This window comes from Pituophis catenifer, unplaced genomic scaffold (genome assembly GCF_029215685.1).
Source record: "Pituophis catenifer annectens isolate HBS135680 unplaced genomic scaffold, rPitCat1.0.hap2 SCAF_7, whole genome shotgun sequence".
Taxonomy (NCBI): domain Eukaryota; kingdom Metazoa; phylum Chordata; class Lepidosauria; order Squamata; family Colubridae; genus Pituophis; species Pituophis catenifer.
This window is the reverse complement of record NW_027256887.1, coordinates 30,235,282-30,257,957: the sequence shown is the minus strand read 5'-3', so window position 1 is coordinate 30,257,957 and position 22,676 is coordinate 30,235,282. Positions and strand designations below refer to the sequence as shown.

Sequence of the window (22,676 nt, the reverse complement as noted above, 5' to 3'; positions counted from 1 at the left end):
AGAGGACTGACAATGACTTATTTAGGAAAACAGAACAAACAGAATAGACAAACATAAAAGAAACTGGAGGAAGCGTATAAGAACTTAGAGATGGAACTACAGAAAAATCCACATGATAAAAAGATTAAGAATTTGATGTACTTGCAAAAAACATAAAATGAATTTAATGGAAAATGAAGATTTGGCAAATAAAGTAAAATCAACAAAGCAAAACATTTTTGAAAATGCAAATAAACCAGAACAATGATTGGCATATAAAATGAAAAAAGAGAAAGAAAAGAAGTTAATAAACCAACTAGTAGATCAAGATGGGAATATATGCTACCAAAATGAGGAAAAGAAAAAAGTAATTGAGAAATATTACAAACAATTATACCAGCAAGAGACAGTTGCAGAGGGAAAGATAGAACAATATCTAGAAAATGGTGGAATACCCAAGATTCCAGAAAAATTTAAAAAGTTATTTGAAGAAAGAATATCAATGATGGAATAGAGGGAATTAAGAGACAAAAGAATGGTAAAACATTTGGACCAGATGGATTTCCAGCAGAGTTATACAAAATGTTGCAAGATTTATTAAGTAACATAATGTTGCAGGTATTTAATGTCTTATTACTAGAAGCTAAGATCTCGGACTCATGGATGGAGGCATACATATCTCTTATACCGAAAGAAGAATCAGATCCTCAACAAATAAAGAATTATAGACCAATTTCCCTATTAAATGCAGATTATAAAATTTTTGCATCAATCATGGCTGAAAGACTGAAGAGATTGCTAAATAAATTTATACACACAGATCAGAATGGTTTTTTTTACCTAAAAGGCAAATTAGAGACAATATGCAAATTATATTGAATACATTGGAATACTACGAAGCACATCCAGAGAAGCAAATGGCATTGTTATTTTTGGATGCACAGAAAGCATTTGACAATGTGAATTGGCAATTTATGATAACATAATTGCAAATGATGGACTTTGGGGATAGGTTTATAAATATGGTCAAAACTATGTACAAAGGACAATCAGCAAAGGTAATTGTAAATGGTGAAATGACAGAAAAAGTGGATATTAGAAAAGGAACCAAACAAGGATGTCCGTTATCTCCATTATTATTTATATTGACATTAGAGATTTTAAACAGAAGGTTAAGACAAGATAAAAAAATAAGAGGAATGAAAATTTAAAAAGAAGAATATAAATTGCAAGCATTTGCGGATAATTTAGTGTTTATTATGGAAGATCCTATAGAAACAGGCCCAAAGTTACTGGAACAAATAGAGGAATATGGAGCAGTAGCAGGACTGAAAATTAATAAAGATAAGACAAAAATTTTAGTTAAAAATATGTTAGAAAAACCAAAAAAAAAAAAAAAGAGGAAATAATGGAGAAACTAAATATTCAAATAGTGAAGAAAGTGAAATATTTGGGGATTCAGCTAACTTCAAGATGCGTAACCATCAAAGAAGATAACTACTATAAATTGAGAAATCAAATTGAAAAAGACTTTGAGAAATGGAGAAATTTGCAATTATCATTAATGGGAAGGATAGCATTAATTAAGATGAACATATTACCAAGAATTTTATCTCTCTTCCAAATGATACCAATAAAGATTGAGAAAAAGTATTTTGAGAATTTGAATAGGAGAATGTGGAAATATATATGGCAAGGGAAAAAAGCAAGAATTAATATAAAAATGTTACAAGATTCTAGAATTAGGGGTGGGTTTGGACTTCCAAATTGGGAACTGTATTACCAAGCGGCAGTGCTAACGTGGATTAAAGAATGGATCTTATTGAGAAATACAAGACTATTGACTTTGGAGGGACATGATTTGCAATTAGATTGGCACACCTTCTTATGGTATGGGAAAAACAGGATACATGGATACTTCCAGATATATTATGTAAGAAATGGTTTATTAACAGTTTGGGAGAGTGTGAAAGAAAAACATTACATGGAAATACCAATGTGGCTTTGGACAATGGAAGCTTTGACACATCCAAATATTATTGATATGAAAAATATTGTTAGATATAAGGATATTTTAACAGAAAAAGGAGAACTAAAACAAAAACAAGAGTTGGAAAAACAAGGGAAAGAGACAGATTGGTTTACACGATTGCAAATACAATCAAGATATGAAAAAGATCTTAAACAGTATGGTTTTAATAAGAGAAAATCAGAATTGGTTGAGATATTGATGGGAACAGATGAAAAAATGATTAAGAAATTATATAATTATCTACTGCAAATTAGATTAGAAGATGAAGAAGTAAAAGAAACAATGATAGCGTGGGTAAAAAATTTTGGCTATACAATTGAATTAGAGAAATGGCAACAACTATAGGAAAGGAATTATAAATTAACAATGGCAACAGTATCCAAATGTTTTATAGATGGCATATGCCACCAGAAAGGTTAGCAAAAATGTTTAAAGACAAATCAGCTAAATGTTGGAAATGTCATCAGTCTCCGGGATCATATTATCATATGTGGTGGTCATGTAAGGAAGCAAAGAATTATTGGGTCAAAATACGAACATGGTTAGAAGGAATGCTACACCAGGGTATAGTGTTAAGACCAGAGACATTTTTATTGGGAATTTTACTGGAGAAATATGGCAAAGAAGATTCATATTTGATTATACATATAATAACAGCAGCTAGAATAATATTTGCACAAAACTGGAAAGCAGAAAAAATCCCGTTAAAAGGAGAGATAATAAAGAAAATTTTATTTTATTTTTTTAAAAAATATTTTTTATTATTTTTTTCTTTAAAAACAAAAACAAAAGAAAACTTTCCATTTTACAACAGTTCCATATCGGTGTATATCCACAGTTTATGTTTCCCTCCCCCTACATATTCACATATTTATTTTTGTGGTTCCCTTATTCCTTATATATTATATATACTGTTGCGATATTTTCAGGATCAGACTCAATAAATTATTTGAGAATTAAGAGTTCAAATATATCTCTCTTTATTTACATAAGGCATTCTATATTCACTGAATATTCACAGATAGAAGCACAGAATGAACGTATGCAGCTCCTTATATATACAATGGGTGGAGCTAAGTATGGGAGTGGTGAAGTATGAATACATTAAGAAGTGAAGAATAAGTTAACCCCTGATACTCTGTTCATATACTATTTACATAATGGAGAATAAGGCATTTACTTGTGACAAATCCCCCTCTAAATGCCGATTCGATATATTACAATAATTACATTCAGATTCAGAACAATATAAGACATTTAACTTAGAAGTCAGGTATTTATGTTGTTTGGACGGCAAAGGCTTTGTCAATATGTCAGCAATTTGCTCTGATGTTTCACAATGAACTGCTTTGATAAATCCGTCCTGGGACAGCTGTCTCACATGTTTAAATTTTATATCTATATGTCTGGACCTTTGTCCAATAGCATTTGATCTAGATATTTCGATAGCAGCTTTGTTATCTTCATGCATGACGAAAGGCAAGATGGGTTTCTTCCAAATGTCAGAAAGTAAGTCATTGAACCATACAAGGTTATTTGCTGCTTTAGATAAACAAACATATTCTGCCTCTGTTGTTGAGGTGGCTACTAAATCTTGCTTGCCAGTATACCAGTAAACTGGACAACCGTTAAGAAAGAATATATAACCTGATGTGCTTTTTCTACATGAGGTATCTCCAGCCCAATCCGCATCGGCGTAACATGTAAGGATGGGCTCCTTGACATTATTAGGTTCCAATAATAAACAGAAGTCTAAACTATTCTTCAAATACCTTAATATCCTTTTGACAGCTTCCCAATGGTATAGTGATGGTTTGCTGACATGTCTGGACAATAAGTTGAGTGGCAAAGCAATATCAGGTCTAGTCCAATTAGAGATATAAAGAAGTGAACCTATGACTGACCTGTAAAATGTATTATCTTTGAATTCAGGGGATGATTCTTCTGAATTCTTTAAAAAATCAGTTTGCATGGGAGTGTCACAGGGCTTGGCATTACTTAAATTGCATTTATTTAAAAGCTCTATGATTTTATCTTTTTGAGAAAGCTTAAATCCTCTTCTGGTTTTACTGATTTGAACACCAAGGTACTTATTTACTTTACCCAAAGATTTCAATGAAAAATGTTCATTCAGCTTTGTTACAAATGCTTCTTTCTTCTCTTTATGTTTACCTATGTACAAAATGTCATCCACATAGATTAATACAAATTCTAGAGAATCTTTTTCCTTTTTCACAAAGAAACAATTATCAGCAGTAGTGGCATTAAAATTCATAGTTTTGAGTACTTTTACTAAACAATCATACCATTGTTTACCAGATTGTTTTAACCCGTATAAACTTTTATTTAATAACCAAGTCTCATTTCTGTTTGTGTATTGACTATGGGGTGCTCTTACATATATTTCTTTATCTAATTTTGCGTGTAAGTACGCAGTCTGTATGTCATATTGGAACACATCGAGGTTGAGTGCTGATGCTATAACTAGAGCTGTTTTGACACTCTCTGTTCTTACTGTGGGAGAGTACGTGTCTGTATAATCCTCGGGATATTTCTGTGCATAACCTTGTGCAACTAATCTAGCTTTGTATAGGGTATTGCCTCCCTCTAAATTTTTAATTTTATATATCCACCTAGTGCCAATGATGGTTTTGTCCTTTGGTGCAATTGCAGGTGTGAATACATTCAGCCCTCGTAAACTATCCATCTCTTTAGTCATTGCTGATTCCCATTTTTTTTTTCTTCAGGAGGAAGTTTTAACACTTCCTCATATGTATTAGGTGTTGATGATTCTCCATCCATATACATTACATAATCTTTGTATTTGTTTGGCACTTGATTCCTGCTACTTCTTATTGTTCTTTCAGGCTTACTATCATTGTCATGTAAATACCTTGCTTCTTTTTTTGTTAATGAGTCTGTCTTTATTTTGTGTTGACTGTTTGTCCATGTTTTGGTTTTATTTTTATGTATGTTGTTACTGTGTTCTTCTATAGTCCTTTTTTCTTGGAGTTTGGTGTCTGGATTAGTGTTTGGAAATATTTCATTAAGATGTATTTTAGACCAGTTGGCCTGTTCATGGAACACAGCCGTTCTGGAAACTATAAATTTATTATTATTATCGATGAATCTGTATCCTTTTGTACCTGTCTCATATCCCATAAATCTAAGTCTTCTGGATACGTTCTCACCTTTGCGCCTCAATTGTTTAGGTATGTGTACGTCTGCAGTGACTCCAAATATGTGCATGTGTGCTAATTTTGGTTTCCTATTATACATTACTTCATATGGTGTCTTATTTACAATGCTGGACCAAGTTCTATTTTGTGTGTAATTAGAATATTGTAGGGCTTCTGACCAGAATTGTTTACCTAAGCCAGCATCTTCTAACGTGCATCTAATCATGGTTTGTAATGTTGAGTTCTTTCTCTCTACCACTCCGTTCTGAAATGCGGAAAATGGGCTAGATGTGTAATGTAACATCCCTTTGTCTTTTAGCCATTGGGAGAATTCCTTAGACATGAATTCACATCCCCTATCTGTCATGATTTGTTTTATTTTAATATTGTGCTGTGTTTCTATACGTTTGTAAAACTCTTTAAATTTCTGAAAGGTTTCATCTTTATGTTTTAATGTGTAAACAAATCCATAACGACTATAATCATCCACAATGGTTAGAAGGTAACGTTTTTTATAAGTAATTGATGGTGTTAGTGGACCAACTAGGTCCATGTGTACCAAATCAAAAATTTTGTTGGTTGATCTCGTTGATTTTCTAGGTCTGGGACTAGTTTTCAGCTTTGTAGATTTACATACTGAGCATTCCAAATAGTTTTCACAATTTTTTATTTTAATACCTTCTGCATGTTCAGTCATCTTTTGCACTACAGGAAAACTGGCATGTCCTAACTTCCTATGTAAAACATGAGCACACTCATCGTGAATTGGTTTACCTATTTTAGGTTTTTTTTTATCGTGTGTATCTTTGTGATTATGAGTTACTTCACATTCCTCATTGTCACTGTTACTATTGTCTCCATAATCTATTTCATTGCCATCTTCCATATTTGAATCAATGTTGTGTAACCATTTCTCCTTTGTCATTAAATAAGGTAGACCTCCTTTGATTATTACTGTACCTATATTTATTCTATTTTTCTCTAATGTTGCTTTTCCCTTTGAGAACACAATGTTAATGTCAGAATCTCTGCTTAGTTTTATGGCACTAAGAATGTTATGAGGTATTTCAGGTATTAGTAATACCCCCTCTATTTTCCCTAGGCCAGGTAAGGTTACATTCCCTCTACCTATTACTTGGACTTTTTCTTGATTAGCTACTTTGATTACAAATTTATCCTCTACAAATGAAGACAATATATTTCTATTATTTGTAGTGTGATTAGTTGCTCCAGAATCAATAAGCCAATTATTGTTCTCTGGTTGTTGTATGTTAGTGTTGTCATGTTTGTTTAGTCCATTCAGTGAACCAGATTTTCTATCCTTTGAATTATCTCTGCCCCCTCTATGTTCTCTATAATTGGGTGGACTTCTATATCTATGTCTATCAATGGAAGACTGTCTGTTGTTGTACCTATTTCTATATTCTGACCTATGTCTTTCTCTTGGAATTTTAGGACAATCCCTCCTATTATGTTCTTTGGACCCACAATTGTGGCATTTAAAAGTTTCATGATATCTTTCTTGAAATGCTACCTTTCTATATTGTTTGTGTTCTATGTGATTGTTACAGCGACTCCTCCTTGAATTGTCTTCAGCTATTAACTTATTGGATAGACTTTCTATGGATAAGTATCCTAGATTGATTGTGTCTAAATGTGACATATAATTATCCCATGATGGGTCAAGTGAGTTGATGATAACACTTTTCATCGTTTGATCTGAAATCACCTCCCCCCCTTAAATGCAGTTCTGCTCTAATTTTGTTTAAAGATATTAAATGTTCACTTATGGTAACCCCTGGCTTTATCCTAGAAGAGAAGAAATCTTTAGACATTCTTGTGGTAGTGGCTACACTTTCACTGTGAAACAAATTAAACATGCATTGAATAATTTCTGAGACAGTCAGATTTTGCTTAATGCTGTGATACATTGCAGGAGACACACTGGAAATTAATAAGAAAAATGCTCTATGGTGCATTTTAGGCAATCTAACTTTAGAGTCCAAGGTCTTTTTGGGGGGTTAGTGATAAAAAATAGTAAGTTTTCTTTCATAAAGACAACCTGGAGCTGCTGATACCATTCTTGCAAATTAATGCCATCTATTCTCAGCTTTGGGAAGTCACTGGGTAAATTCCCAACATTGTTGGGTCCATTACTTACAACCGGAGGTAGTCTGTGGTCTCGTAAATGCTGAAAGTTGCAAAACGGCGTGGGGATGCTCGCAACGAGTCTGCATGGTTCTCTCCACATCTCATGTCTTCCTGGGTTGTCTGCGTAGTCTTGCGCATGCGCGTTGCTCATTTCGTTCCTGGAGTCGTCGTGAGAGGTTCTCGCTGCTGCAGCTCCCTCGCTTTGTTCTTCTTCCGATGAATCAGTCTCCGGCTCGATCTTTGGAGTCCTGGTGATAGCGGGCGCTCGTTTTCTTTCGCTGAAGGCGCTGGTCCTTGGATTAGTCTGCGGCGTGGGGTGGTATCTGCAGGGCTCTCTGGGTTCAGGTGTCGGTGCTCTCGCCGTCTGGATAGGAGCGGGTAGATTTTGAGGCGTTGGCTTGCTTGCTTGTTTTTTGGTTGATTTTTTGGTAATCTTCAGTTTCGGTCCAAATGCAGCAAAAAGCGTTTTCATTGCTGACTTTATTTGCATGTCTGTTGAATCTTCTTCGTTCTCTGTTTCTGATTCTTCTGAGGTATATATTTTTTCTCTTTCATTTTTTGTATCGAGTACGGCTTTTCGCGCCAGAAATTTTGAATCCTGCTTTCTGATTGGCTCTGCTTCACTCATCTTGGGGGTCTGTTGAAACCAAGATGGCTGCCATTCAAAATTTTGCGCGGGATTGTTGTTTTTCTTCTTCACTGCGTTTTTGTCTGTAAGCATATCACTCACTATTTTTGAGTCTTTTGACTTTTCAGTAGCGATGTGCTTCTCTCTCGCTGCTCCGTTGTTTTTTAGTATATCTTGGAGGTTCGCGACGAGACTTTCATCGCTCTTTTGGCTTTTAAAAAGTTTTAGTATCTCTGACCTGAGTTCGTTGTTTTCTATTTCGTTTTCCTCTTGATCATCATCTTCATTTATTATTTCTTCGTCTTCTGTGGTGTATTCTTCAGATTCTCTCGAAATTGCATTCGTGGACTCATCGATTACTTCTTGATCCGTTTCCATTTCTTTGCTGTATGCCCTGGTGTTGGGCCTATCTTTTTTAGACATATTTAAGTTTTTTTTTTTTAATAAAAAAGTTTTTATTTTCTGATCAAACAAGTATACAATATAAACAATCATTCAAACTATCATCAAGAAAAAGAAAAAAAAAATCAATCCTTGATAAACTCAATCTTCAACCCCTCCTCACCACCCCCCACCCCCGGCTTCCCAGAACAGAAAACAGGGCATAGATTTCACCAAGCATTCGCTAAAATAAACTAGCTAACTGCAAGATTTAATAACTCCCAAGACCCCTTAACTCCCCTTTTACAATTTCATCAACCTCCCTTTTTATAAACCAAAGTAGCGTATAATCCAATAACTCTAAGAGTTTTAAAGCCATTAACAAATATTAAACATTCAAACCTTAAAAATTCTCTTAATATATCAGTAGAGTATTCAATTCATTTGCAAAAACATTTTTCCCCCTCCTACTTTTCTCAAAGTTCAGATATTTTAAAATCTCATTATTCCTCCCTCCAACTTTTAGAATTTTAAAAGATAATCATCAACATAATTAACCATTAATACATAAACTAGAAAGCCAAAAAGGATTAATCTTACATTCAACCATTAATGCATCATATTTAAAAATCAATATTTAACTTTATGCTTTTTCCCCCTCAGTAGTTATAACACCTAAAACATAATCATTTTTAACCATGAGTAAAACAACTACAAAGCCAAAAGAAAAGAAAATATTAAACATTCAAACCTTAAAAATTCTCTTAATATATCAATAAAGTATTCAATTCATTTGCAAAAACATTTTCCCCCTCCTACTTTTCTCAAAGTTCAGATACTTTAAAATCTCATAACAAAAAATAAACCTTAGATATTCAATAGTTAAATTTCTACATTTTTTAAGTTCCTAAATTTTCCCCCTTCATTATTCCTCCCAACTTTTAGAATTTTAAAAGATAATCATCAACATAATTAACCATTAATACATAAACTAGAAAACCAAAAAGGATTAATACATTCAGCCATTAATGAACTTTATGCTTTTTCCCCCTCAGTAGTTATAACACCTAAAACATAATCATTTTTAACCATGAGTAGAACAACTGCAAAGCCAAAAGAAAAAGTTAATCTTCCATTCTTGCTTTCTTTTTATATTTTTTCCAGTCTTTCTGCATCCCTCCTACTTCTATTTTGAGGAGATTTTTCATTTTAATTTGAGGTTGATGTAACTGCAAAAATTGTCCCCTTTTTAAGAAAATTTCCTCTGATTTAGAGCCCCCAAACCGCCTCTTACATATTTAAGTTTTTATTGAGTCAATTCAACCATCCTCTGCTACCAGATTGTTGTGATATTTTCAGGATCAGACTCAATAAATTATTTGAGAATTAAGAGTTCAAATATATCTCTCTTTATTTACATAAGGCATTCTATATTCACTGAATATTCACAGATAGAAGCACAGAATGAACGTATGCAGCTCCTTATATATACAATGGGTGGAGCTGAGTATGGGAGTGGTGAAGTATGAATACATTAAGAAGTGAAGAATAAGTTAACCCCTGATACTCTGTTCATATACTATTTACATAATGGAGAATAAGGCATTTACTTGTGACATATACTACTCCTTACTTATTATACATATTATTATGTCTATATATTACTTTACATACATTGTATATTTAAAATCATTTTATTGATGTTCCCTGATTTCTAAATCATCTCTATTATGTATTTTCTTGTTTGTTATTCCTGTCCTCTAACCATTTGTACCATTTTCCCCATATTAAGTAATATTCCATTTCATCTTTTTCTTTTATTTCTTTTGTCAATTTATCCATCTCTGCACAGTCCAAAATTTTCCTTATCACCTCTTCATCTTTTGGTATGACATTATTTTTCCAATTTTGTGCATAGGTTATCTTAGCTGCAGTTATAATATTTAGAATTAGATATTGTATTTCTTTATTATAATTTCTTGTGGGTATGCCTAATAAAAACAGTTCTGGTTTCCAGTCTATATTTTGTTCAGTTATCTCTTCAAGCCACTTTTTAATTTTGATCCAGTACTTTTTTGCTGTCACACAAGAGGAAAGAGAGGAGGAGTGGAGGAAAGGAAGGGGAAGGAGAGAAGGGGAAGAAGTGGAGGAAAGAAGAAAGTTGAAAAGAATAGAAGAAGGGGGGGAAGGGTAAGAGGGGAGAAGGAGAGGAATGATTCTTGTGGAAGAAGGGAGATATGGAATGAAAGAAGAGCAACTCCGAATGTATTTTAAAGTTTTAGGATGAAGAATGAACCAATATGGAAACCAAAAAATAATATGTGTGATAAGAATGGGTACATTTATATATGTTTTATGAGAAATAAAAATTAAAAACTTAAAAAAAAAATAAGCAGCCTGATGACCATTAGCATGATTGGCCTACCTCTACAAGAATGGGACCCTATTCCCACTATCAAACAATGGTTAAGGGCAATCATCACACAGCCGATGATCTGAGAGTCAAGATTAAGAAAAGTACAAGTGAGGTGGGTGGCAATGAAAGAACAATGTGAAAACATCTTAAAGCTAAAGACAAATAACACTTTTATGTAAGTACTTGTGTACCTCTTTTATTGTTTTATTCTTATTTAGTAAGTGCATGAAATTAAAAACTTCCTTTTTGTATATCTTCTTTTTTCATTCATTAGAGCAAAAAAGTCGGTGACGTTGAAGACACACCACTAGGCCACAGGCCAACTTTTGCTTTCTTTTACTGCTATTTTTTCTGCAAGTTGTGCTGTCGTTATCCAAGGAGTCCATCTTAGGGAAGAAGTAAGAAGCACTTATATTTTATCAGGTCCTTTAGAGAACATGGTTCTGCTACACCAAAACTAGGAGATGAACATATTAGCTAAACTAAATCCTACTTACAGTTTTATAAATTGAATTTCTTTCTTTTATCGGTAGTGTTGGAAGAAATGTCCATCTGGGTTCAGTTCCAAGTGGGGAGAAAGACACTGGAAACATGGAAGCTATTTGGAAAGATGGTTTGATGGTGGACAGGACCACATGGTTTGAGGTCCTGGGCAAAATGAGCACATGGGGGAGAGAGAGATTTATACCATCTCTTGGGCCCTGTTCCTGTGAAAGAAATGTACTCTGATTGATTGTCAGACTCCCATGGGGCCATGCAGGGGTAACTTTGTAGGTTGTCTTGAGTCCCAGGCTTGGTTGAATCTTGCTGAGTGATGTAATCTCCCCAAGTGCCATGTGGTGAGTTCTGTTGCTAGATGGATAGAGGACTAATCCTATCATGTCCTGAGGGCCATGTCTTAATCCCAACACCCTTGAACTGAAGGTGGGGCAGGGAGCTGCAGGGAGCTGCTTTGTCTTTAAAACATGTTTCTCCTTTTCTCATTCAGGGAGATATAATATTCTGTCTTTCCAACATTTCCTAAAATATTTCATTCTTCTAGGAGTGGGGTAGGTGCTAACTTTCTTCAGTAGTTAAAAATCACAAGGATTATTTTAGTTTACAGATTTTTGCAATTTCTGACAGAGCCCCTTATGAATACAGTGGCCACATTTTTTTGGAAGTAATACAGGACAAATTGAAAAGAGGGCCTATATGAAAGTAAAGTAGCAAAGTAATAAATAAAGTAATAAATAAAGTAAAAGCGGGTCCAGCTAGATGATCACTGAAGGGCCCTCTTTGTTCTTAATATTGTAGAAGAGAAAATGCTTGCAAATGTATCCAGCACGTAGGCAAACACATTCCTTTCAAGTAGGATTTGTACACCAAGGCCCCTCAATTGTCACAGATAAAGACAGTCTGGTGATTTACATTTTGAAGGTCAGAGAGACGAGATGACCATATTATTGTTTCAACAAGAAGATAATTTGAATCTATGCTTCAGTAACTTCTAAGAAGAATTATAACTGTTTGGCAAAGATAGTAACAAACTCAGTAATTAAGGTATGTCATTTTGTGTAACATATGTCTGTGATAATAAGAAAATGCTGATTTCACAGAATCCTTTGTTTGAAACTGTATAAAGGCTTTGAGCTGAAAATCATAGGTTGTTCAGACTTCTTTGGTAGCGATACCAGGTCTGATCCTTTATTGCAATAAATAAATATACTGATTCTGTCTGTCCTGAAGGGATGTTTCTGAATTCCTTCTTCCACAACAAAAGAGGTTTGTAAGAATATTTTTAATTATTTATGTTTATAATTTTATTTACAAGGAAATGATGCTGATGATGATATCCATTCAGTTGAGTCCAACACTTTGAGATTCTATGAACCAGGCTCCACAACTTTCAATCTTGCACTATTTCTTTGACTTTTTCTATACTCTGGGCCTGGTTTCTTTTTACTCTTTACTCAGTTACTCTGATAACTCTTCCAAACAGAATTGCTTTCTTTAGTGAATTCTCCTGCATGACATGGCCAAAGTAAATGAGACCAGGAAAATCAAGAAAAATTCTACAAAAATGTATATTCTAATAAAAATATCTAAAATCAAATAGCATATCTAAATGTATTTTAAAAAGACTATTCAATTCCATTTTTTTACATGAACGTGAAATACTGTGTATTAAATGGAAAATCTGAAATGAATTTTTGAAGAATAAATACTTCTAAAGGACAGCTTTCTGAAATAAAGCACAGTCCTTTATAATAGGATGTATGATCACTGTAATTAAGGATCTCGAAAATGCTCTCTTACTTCTTGGTAGCCTATGTTATACTGATCTATGACCATAATAAATATTTGATTTGATTTAGTGGCCTGCATTCTTTTCAACTGCATAATTACATATCAGAACAAATGAAATATGGCATTACACACTTTATATGATACATGAATTTCTAGATTTCTAGATTACAAGCAAACTTATCTATTTTGTAATAAGTGATATTTGAGCTACATAAAAATTATTCTTATTTAGTGAGGACCACCTTTTGAGAAAAAGAGAGAAGCTCAGGAAGGGGGAGAACATGGTTTGTAAGAAAATATTGTAATTTTAGTCTCCAATCTTGACTGAAAATCTGGAGAACTGCTGCAATATCTATGGACAGTACTGAGATAGATGGATCAATGGTCAGTTCAGGATAACTATTATGTTTTTACATTTCTTTCCCACTTTATATTGCTGAATGTTAATGTGCATTACATTAAATGGAATTAACCATGTTCACTTATAAATGTGGTGCGGCACTGCAATGAAGAAATGGGCAATGGAGCGGCAAGTGAGAGGGAAAGAGGTGGCCGCTTTCCCTCTTTCTTCTCCCTGCTCCTCCTCCTCCCATCATGCAGGCCCTCCATTTCCCTTTTCTCAATTGCAGCACAGCACCTAGGATCAACTTTGATAGCAGGGAGGGTAATTTAACAACCGGTTCACCCAGGGTCAGGTTGGCTGTTGTGCAAGACTTGTTCCGCATGTGCAGAAGGATGGGGATGGGTCACGCCTCCCACGACAGCCAACCTGTCCCTGGGAAAACCATTATTTAAATAAATTAAATTATTTCAATCCCACCACTGAGTACACTGCTCTACAAGGAGAAAGCCTCAGAAATGAAAGTAGCTTATTGTTACCATAATTGGGTCGCTAATAAAAGAAAATTTAGTCCCATTTGGACTACTGCAATGCCCTCTACATGTGGCTGCCCTTGGGGTGTACCCGGAGGCTCCAGCTGGTCCAGAATGCAGCTGCGCGGGTTGTTACGGGAGCTTCCCGTTACTCCCGTGTTACACCTCTCCTGCACGAGCTGCACTGGTTACCAGTGGTCCTTCGGATCCACTTCAAGGTGCTGGTACTTACCTATAAAGCCCTATATGGCATGGGCCTGGGGTATTTGCAGGACCACCTTCTGCCTGCCTCCCACCGCCCTGTGCGTTCACATAGGACAGCCCTCCTCCGGGTGCCATCGGCCACAATGTCGGCCGGTGGCACCCAGGATGAGGGCATTTTCTGTGGGTGCACTGATCCTTTGGAATGAGTTACCCACGGAGCTCCAGATGGCTCCCGACCTCCGCTCTTTCCGCCATGACCCGAAGACATGGCTTTTCCAACAAATTTGGGTGATTCTTAATTGGGAGATTTTAAATTGATTGTTTTTAGTAGTTTATTTTTATTGTTTTCATCGTTTAATTTTGTGAGCCGCCCTGAGTCCTTTGGGAGAAGGGCGGCATATAAGTATAATAAAATAAATAAATAAATAAATAAAATTAAATCCTGAGTATTAATTGGCTCCAGTTTCCAAGATACAGCTTCAGATCAAAATTGCATCAAAATAATTCAAAATTATGAGAGGGATATGCGATTATGGTCCATAATTTTTCTGCAAAATGTGATATAGCAATGAGAATGGTGCCACACCAATCATTATAAATTTATCTTTTTATTGATACCAGTAACATAACTTTCCATTCATTTATTGGTTTTTCATGAAACATTTTCGTGCTTTTTGCATGAAAATCTGTCAAGCTCTAACATCAGATTAAATGACAAGGTTCCATCTTTATTCGGTATCTAAACTGTGCTTTTTGCCTTTTTGTTTGTGAACTGCAGTAGGATCATCCCTGGGGAGATTCCAGCAGTAATTGGGAAGCATGGACAGACTCTGTTTCCCTTGGTATCTTTTCTCCATGCCTGCGATATCCTGGTGGAATCTCTCCACATGTTCTTCAGTCACTGCCCCACAGTTCAAAGGGGTATAATCTAAATGAGAGTGTAAGAAGTGAATTTTCAGTGACATGTTTCCACCAAGTGCTCTAAGCAAATTTTCCATGTGTTTTTCATGTCATCTGCTTTGCTGTTCTCAACGTTGTTGAGGTCCGCCAGCAGCCTGTGGAGCTGGCAGCAGAGTCAAACAGTGAGGAGGCTGTGGAGGGACATGGGCCAGTCCTGGAGTCTGGGGAAGCCCTGGACGAGGACTCTGTGTCGGAGGCAGAGATGGGGCCAGGGCCATCTGGGAGTGATGCTCCGGAGCCTCCAGAGTTGGACAGCAGAGAGGCAAAGGAACAGAAGGAGCCTGTTCCTAGTATGTGCATGTGCAGAGCTGCCATAAAGCACAAACAGTTAAAACCAATGGGACAACTCAGGAGTAATGCATGGAGATGATTGGCCCCTCCCATAAGACTTAAAAGAGGAGCAAAGGCATGTGGACACTTTGTAGGAAAGCAATGTTGTTAATTCTGTTCCCAGTCAGCATCTCTATTTGATTCTGGAATCCGTGTGGCTTTGCCAAGTAGGTATTTGGCAGAGTGTCAAGGGAGATAAAGGTTGGTGATTATCCCGAAGGATTTCTGCCAAAGGACTTTTTGCAACTAATTGGGACTCAGCTGTGAATGACCGTAATTCACAGCTGTTGCAATAAAAGAGGTTTTTGGGACTACTTGTGTGTTTTAATGACTCAGGAAGCCTAGGTCACAACAAAAGTGAAGATAATGTGGTACCATTTTCATTGTTCTACCTTATTTTCTCAAGAAGTTATGAGGCATCATGATCATTAGACACTTCTCTCCAGGGGTGGGATTCAACCTATTTGGACTGGTTCGGGTGAACTGGTAGCTCTGACAATCAGCTGAGAGTGAATTGGTTCACTCCAACGATTTGGTGGGCCCGCCTGCCCACCCCTGTGCTATACTGACCTTTATTTCCTTTGTTTGAAGCCCAGCTGATCAGCGCGGCAGAGTGGATTGCTGCACCTCAGCTGTTGTACTCACTGGGGCTACACTAGAAGGTAAGTTTTCAAATGAACCGCATGCGAGCAGAGCGAAGGCGAACCGCTTGTTACACTGGTTGAATCCCATCACTGCTTCCCTCCTTTGTAGGCAAATATACTTGTCTATGTATAAATTTTTATTGTGAAATATCTTGAAAACTTTAGCCAACCAGCACCTTTATCACCTGTTTTCTAATTCATATAATCAAAATATGTAAAATCAACACATTTTATCTTGGAGGTCGATAATTTCCCAAAATTTGTAGACCCCTGTAGACCAGTGTTATATATAGTGCTTGAGCAATAGCTATGGAATATTATATCTCTTGGGAAATAAAGATCAGAAGTATTTACCTTTTGGTGATTGCTATATTTTTTATGATTCCATCTAAGAATACACTCTTCTAAAATACAGATAACTACTATATGGCTAGAATAATTTTTATGTCTTTGTTGTTGTCTAGTGGCCATTGGGATTTTTACAGCCTTAGTCCCATCACTTTTGCTATTCTGAAACCCAATAGACCCCCAAATTAGCCAGATAATGTACCTGACTGTTGAAAAGATTTTTAATAAACAAATGAATATAGGTAAATTATACTTTGCTTTGATTATATTGAATAGATGCATACATTACCAGTAAGGTATGCAGTTCTTACCACAACTCTGAACATAGAATGAATGTAACAATTTAGGATACATCAATATTTCTTCCATATAATAATATATTCCTATGCTTAACAATTCTTACCAGCTTAACAACCTCCTTTTGTGTGAAATTCAAGGATACATCTTGAAATTCTATATACTTAAAACCTGGATATCTATGATACTGCTTTTTAGCAGTAGCTTCTGCTCACCCAGAAAGATTGGAAAGGATGAGATGAGATTTAGAGAGCAGCTCTTTTAGTTCCACCCCCTTCCCCCATATTAGACATGTGCCAAATGTACAAAAGCTACAAAACCTGGACATTTTTAGAGAATTTGGGGTGCAGATTCTTTATGAGGGATTATGGATTTCTACCTGTTGTTGGGCAATAGAACTGTATGTTGGGGAGTGGGAGGGCTAGTTCATGGACTGATTACTATTTTAATTTTACTTCAAAAATATATGCAGCTGTCTAGAATGAAGTGAATTGTAATAAGTGAATCAATAAATAACTGTGAAAACTGGGATTCCAACTCCTGAAAACTTCTTTTTCCACCAAGCCATATCCATAATAATTATGGAAAAATGATTAGTGCCATATCCTAGTGCAGAAGCTGCTTTTTAAAACATTTTTAGACATTCCAAAGCATTTTGGAAGAATTTTCTTCATTTATTAAAGCAAGTGCAATGCAACTCAAAGCACATTTGTAAAATTCATAACATGGCCACTATTTTTTATTTTGTTTCCATTTTCTTTTTAGATTAAAATTTTATTTCCACTTCGGCAGTACTGATGTATCACTGCTAGTTTTTCTAAATATTCTCTAACTACCGGTTCTTCTTTCATTTCCAGCCCTTGATTGATAGCCAGCTATTACAATATTAATAATAAAATATCTAGATATATCCTGGCAGAAGAACAAACAGAAGAAATGTATTGCCAAAAAATCTTCCAGGAATCTCATCCATACCTTGTTTTTTTCTCTACGTAGAACTACCACTTTTATTTGCTAAATTTGCTTTGAACTGATTTGGTCCAAAAGATGAGGAGATGGACCCATGTTCTTTGTCTTGCCATCTTATAACAGCAATCATTGTTTACCAATGTTATGCAACAAGATTTCCCCACTAAATCAGATTTCACTGAATGTCATTTTAAGTCAACATTTAGGTACAAATAATAATGGATATGCATGTTCAAACTGTATCCTAATGAAAACAATACATGATTATTAGATGATATCCACACCGCTGGTGAAATCCTCCATGGATTGCCACCGGTTCACTGCCCACACATGCGCAGTGTGCACCAAAAGCATGCTGTGTCAGCACTTCAAGCTGCATGTACTCTAGTGCTGACATAAGAAGGAGAAGTGGAGGCGTCTGGAAAGAGACGTTTGACTTTTCACCTACTTATTTTCTCTGGAGATAATATCCCCTAGGAGATGGGATGGGAGGGGGGAAATTCCTTTGAGCTGGAGTGGTAGATTAGGGGTAGAATGACTTGGAAGATGGCCAATGAGTGCAGGGGAGTGGGGAACGGAAAGGGAGGGTTTTGGGTCTGGAAGTCAGTGTTGGCTTCGATGGAGTCGGGTTTAAAATGTCGTGCTTAATAAATAGGAGTTTTTCTTCAAAGACTTGGTTTGAAATGCAATTTATTTGAGACAACCTCGAAGCTTGACAGAAAGCCAACACTTCTTTCCAAGCCAAACTGGCCGACCTCCAGATCTCCAGCTCCCTGCCAGATGTATGAAGTGAGTGGAGAAGAAGTCCGGACGTCATGGCGGAAAGCAAACTGTCCGAAGAGAGTTTAATTCAGGCGACTGGAAAAGAGCCAATCTTGATCCCAGCCAGTTTGGATGCTACGGAGCCTCAACCCCTCCCTCCTCCAGCGAAGCTGCAAGACAGCCAAGGTCAGACGATCGTGCCACAAACCAAGAAAAAAAAAGATGAATATTGGTGGGCTTTGCCAAAATCCTCAGAGGCTGAGTTTCCCTTCCCAAGAGCTCAGGGGAAGGGAAAACCCCTGAGTGAATTGGGGAGGGCAGACTGGCTATGGGACTGGCAGCAGGCCAGGCACCAAAAAGCTTCAGGGAAGCCACTCGAGAGCCCCATAGACGAGAGGAGGGGCCATCGTGCAGGCCAAAGGAGAAGGGGGAGCCAGTTTGGTTTGCTGAACCAAGAAGCCATAGACTGAAGCACAGCCCTCCCCGCTCCCATAGCAGAAGGAGAGGAAGCCCAAAGATGCATCCATGGGTTCCCCCCTTACACAGCAAGCAGAGCAGCCTAGATAGGACATCACCTCCCTACCCTAGAAGGAGAGATGAGGAAGAGGACCAGTGGCACCGAGGCCAGGCTTACAGAGTCCCACAGTGGGAGGAGAGGGCAGCGAGGGAGGACCCACCCCATTTCAGAGGGAAGTTCGATGGCAATCCAGACCAGCTAGCACAATTCCTTGACACAGCTGAGATCTACATCGAGCGCTATGGACACCTCTACCCATTTTCCAGAGACCTAGTGAGTGCCATTTCAGAAGGGTTGGAGGGAGAAGCAAGGAGGTGGTCAGCAGCCCTCTACAAGAACAGGGCCCCCCAACTGCAAGACGCAGAGGGGTTCTTACAACTACTACGAGCCCAGTTCGAGGAGGCAGAGGAGGACCCCTATGTGGAGGACGAGCTCAGGAATCTAATGCAGAAGGGGAGGCCCATCAGAGACCATATCTGTGAATTCAGGAGAGTTGTTGGGACCTTACCTCCCTTACCAGAGCGACTACTGGTGTATTTCTTTAGAACAAGCCTAGACAAGTGAATCACCCAAGTGACCGCTTATCAGGACATCCCGAACTGACTCTCCAAATGGTTCCGAGTAGCGATAAAAGTCGACAGAGGGTTGTGGGCCAATGACATGTCAAAGCAACCAGGTGGAAAGCAGAGAGGCCAACCAGACTAGGGACCACCCAGTAGATGAGAAACCATAGCACCACAGCCTACCCAGAGGCCAGTCGCCCCACGGAGCCCTCTGAGGTGCTACAGGTGTGGGGGGATTGGTCACCTGGCAGCAGCATGTGGAACCCCGAGACCAAGGTCAGACCCACCGCCCAAGGCACGACTGGAACGAGGGCCCAAGCGCACCACCAATGCGCCACGAAAAATCCCCCAGGGTCCAGAGGTCTTTGCCCACCTAACCGAAACAAGGGGGATCCCAGATGATGGAAATCAATCCCCCAAATTGTATGACAGCAATGACGAGGGTGAAGACGACCCAATGGTGAGTGGACCCATCCACCCTTTTCTCTTCCCTATATGCCTAATGGCCCCAAAAACAGGGACTCAAGGGACTTTCCAAGCCCTAATAGATTTGGGCTGCACAAGGTGCCTGATTAACCTACCCACAGTCCTAAAATTGGGGATCCGAGTCAAAAAGTTCAACCACCCAATCTGATTTGAACAAGTTGATGGATCTCTAGTGGGGGGAACTTACGCCACACACTTGACTGAACCAGTGAAGCTGGAGCTAGCAGATCACTGGGAAATGATTCGGTTCATAATAGCCCCCAAAATGACAGATCCAGTCATACTGGGACTCTCTTGGCTAGACAAATGGGGCCCCATCATCTGGTGGCAAGAGGGAACCCACAGGCTGAGAATAGCAAAGGGCCCCCAACCCCTGCTGCTCCAACCAGGCGAGACGCCCCCCACACAGGGGTCCCAATCCCTCCCGCCACAGCAAGGGAAGACACCACCGACACAAGGGTCCCTCCCTAAGGGTACACCAGAGCAACTGGCAGCCACATCCGATAGCTCCCATGAGACAGAACAAATCCCAGAGGAGTACCAAGACCTTGCAGAGATGTTTAGCGAGGCCGAGTGTGACATCCTGCCCACCCGCCGTGAGGCCGATTGTGCCATCGAGATCATCCCTGGGGCGAAACTACCTAAACCTAAATTGTTTGCCATGACGCCCCGTGAAATGCAAGAAATGCGGACCTACATAGACAAGAACCTACAAAGGGGCTTCATTGAGCCAGCCAAACCACGGGTCGCGGCACCGGTTCTCTTCAAAGAGAAGAAAGACGGCTCTATGCGTCTGGTGGTTGATTTTAGAGCTATCAATGCCATTTGCATACACAACTTATATCCCCTTCCCCTCATGAAAGATATGCTAGCCCACCTGGCCAAAGGGAAAGTTTTCACCAAACTAGACCTCCGCAAAGCCTACTACCGGATATGCATCAGGGAAGGAGATGAGTGGAAAACAGCATTCAACTGCTTCCTAGAGAGTTTCCAATTTAAGGTGATGCCATTTGGACTGCAGGGAGCCCCGGCGGTGTTCATGCAATTGATAAATGAGGTTCTACATGAGCACCTCTATAAGGGGGTCCTCGTCTACCTAGATGACATCCTCATTTACATGGAAACCATAGACAAACACATACACCTCATCCGCCAAGAGCTAGAAAAACTGCTGGGGGAGAACTTATATGTCAAGCTATCAAAATGCGAGTTCCACCAGTCACGGCTAGACTACTTAGGCTACCGAATGTCAAATGAGGGGATATAAATGGACCCAGCCAAAGTACAATCAGTCCTAAACTGGCAACCCCCTTGCACCCGCAGACAACTGCAAAGCTTCCTGGGGTTCGCAAACTTCTATAGACAATTCATCCCCTCTTTTGCAAGAAAACATCCCTCCTAAAAACAGGAAGTCCAGCAATAAAACCCCGCCCAGGACACCCTCTACAGTGGGACCTGACCTGCCAACAGGCATTCGAAACACTAAAAGAAATGTTTGCAAAAGAACCGGTCTTAAAGCATCCTGACCCTGAACAACCCTTCGTCATCCAAGCAGATGCCAGCAATGTGGCAGTGGGGGCCGTGCTACTCCAAAAGAACAGCCAAGGGAATCTACAAGGAAACCTTGTGCCTACACATCCCGCAAACTCACCGACACAGAAAGACGATGGGCAGTGTGGGAAAAGGAAGCATTCGTAGTGAGATGGGCGCTGTTGACCTGGCGACACCTGCTAGAAGGAGGCCAGAAACCGTTCGAAGTTTGGACTGACCATAAGAATCTGGAGGCCCTCAGGACCCCACGAAAGTTGTCTCCCAGGCAAGCACGGTGCGCCCAATACTTCAATCGTTTCAACTTCAAGCTGAAGCACATCCCAGGGGGGAAAAACTTTCTGGCCGATGCCCTCTCCTGAATGCCCCAATACAACAGTGAGTGGGAGCAGGTAGTGAATGCCATCATCCCCTCTGCCCAAGAAGTAGGTCAAGTAGTCACCAGACGGCAACATCACGACCAGCATGGCCAATTAGCAAGTGACCTAACAACAAGACTCAAAACGGAGACATTGGCAGATCCTTGGTTACGAGACAATTAACATCTCTTGACAAAAAGGGATGACCTAGCATGGAAGGGGACAAAACTCTATGTCCCAGAGACTCTATGCACCCTGGTCCTCAAGAGGAGCCACGACGTTAAACCAGCGGGGCATTTCGGCTTCTTAAAGACTCTGCACTTAGTACGAAGACAGTTTTGGTGGCCCCACATGAGAAAAGACATAGACAGTTATGTAAAAAATTATACCATCTGTGCCACGATGAATAAACAACCAGGAAGACCTCCTGGGCTGCTGCAGCCAGTAGCTGAATCAACAAGGCCATGGGAGGAGATTGCAATGGACTTCATAGTAGAACTGCCGAGGAGTGGTGGAAACACAGTGATCTGGACTGTAATAGACTTATTCTCCAAACAGGCACATTTCATACTCTGCAGTGGGCTACCCTCAGCCCGCCAGTTGTCCAAACTGTTCCTGAAACACATCTACCGCCTGCATGGAGTACCCAGAAGAATCATCTCCGATCGAGGTGTCCAGTTCACAGCAAAATTTTGGAGGGAATTCCTACGGTCCATAGGGTCATCCCAAGGCCTCAGCTCAGCGTTTCACCCGAGCACCAA

The 22,676-nt window shown here is 38.7% G+C and overlaps 1 long non-coding RNA gene across 1 annotated transcript in view; it reads left to right on the top strand.

The window, feature by feature from the left end:
* Positions 1-12,269: 12,269 nt before the first annotated feature.
* The window catches only part of LOC139319391 (uncharacterized), a 129,526-nt gene continuing 119,119 nt past the window's right edge, over positions 12,270-22,676 (top strand). The window contains exons 1-2 of the long non-coding RNA XR_011600621.1: positions 12,270-12,308; positions 16,014-16,084. This is a non-coding gene — a long non-coding RNA (uncharacterized lncRNA). The remainder of the gene's footprint in view (positions 12,309-16,013; positions 16,085-22,676) is intronic.